This window comes from Myotis davidii, unplaced genomic scaffold (assembly GCF_000327345.1).
Source record: "Myotis davidii unplaced genomic scaffold, ASM32734v1 scaffold148, whole genome shotgun sequence".
Taxonomy (NCBI): Eukaryota; Metazoa; Chordata; class Mammalia; order Chiroptera; family Vespertilionidae; genus Myotis; species Myotis davidii.
The window spans coordinates 692,777-694,072 of NW_006299479.1; positions in this window are offsets into that span (position 1 = coordinate 692,777).

The window sequence follows — 1,296 nt, forward strand, 5'->3', positions numbered from 1 at the left end:
ACCAGTGTGCCCTTCTCCTTCCGGGCTAGGACCCCCGCCGGCCCGGTCCCGAGGACTGCGGCCACCCCTCCCGTCCCCTGCGCTCGCTGCCCGCGCGAGCGGAGCTTCGGACGTTTGCGCCGATTGCAAACTTGACTGCCCCACGGAGATCCCAAACCATGGGTGACCCTTGCCCTGTCCGCTATCCCAGTAATAAACTGTAGAAATAAAAGAGTAACCAACACAAGTGTGCATTCCTTTTTATTTGTAAAGTATGTATAAACTTTTTCGGCCGCCAGTGCCGGCGTGCCCTTCGCAGGCAGCGTGTTCGCGGGATCTCGGACCAGGGACACTCCCGGCAAAGCAACTTTTGTCCCCCTTCCCTCGCCACGCCGCGGGGTTCCGGGGGCCGCAGAGACACGCGCTCATTAAGCGGCTGGCCTTCCTCCTGGGCGCCTACCGTCCTAGTGCGTTCCCAACCGCGTCTGGAGGAACTTTTGTTTTCAGTTGTGATCGTTGGGCGAGGGGACCCGCCCACACCCCACTCCCGGCCCTCCCACGGCCCGAGTCCTGCCACCGCGGGCCGTGCGCGGAAACCGCCCCGGGGCGCCGCGTTCCCACGGTGTGTCTCCAAATTGATCTGCGCGGGGCTGAGAGGAAATCGAGAATTAAAGATGCGGATCGCTTTCTCCGAGACCGAGTTTGGGAGCTGGTGACGTTTCCTCACTCGAAACCTGGAAGCGGCCCGAGTCGTGGCGGGGTTTCCCGAGGAGGGGCTTGCCCGGGAGCGAGTCGCCGCAGAAGCTGGGCGACCCCACCGCGAGAGCAGGCGGTTCGATTCCGAGGGACACAGAGGGGGAACTAAGCACTGAACACTTGGAGAAAATAGGTAGTAGTAACCCCACTCAGAGCCGAGCGCCAGGCACGGCACCTTTAAGAAACTTCCTTCCCGGGGTGCTTGTGTGCCCCTCCGCCCCCTCCTCTTTAGCGAGTCGCCGCAGAAGCTGGGCGACCCCACCGCGAGAGCAGGCGGTTCGATTCCGAGGGACACAGAGGGGGAACTAAGCACTGAACACTTGGAGAAAATAGGTAGTAGTAACCCCACTCAGAGCCGAGCGCCAGGCACGGCACCTTTAAGAAACTTCCTTCCCGGGGTGCTTGTGTGCCCCTCCGCCCCCTCCTCTTTATTTACAATCGTTTTTCCTTTTTTCTCCTAATCCGATCCAGGCGGAGGCGGCTCCAGGTGTCCGGATGGTGGCGCGCGTCCCGCGGAAGGTCACCGCTCTCTGGCCGGTGCGCGCCCCGGCTCTGGCGGCA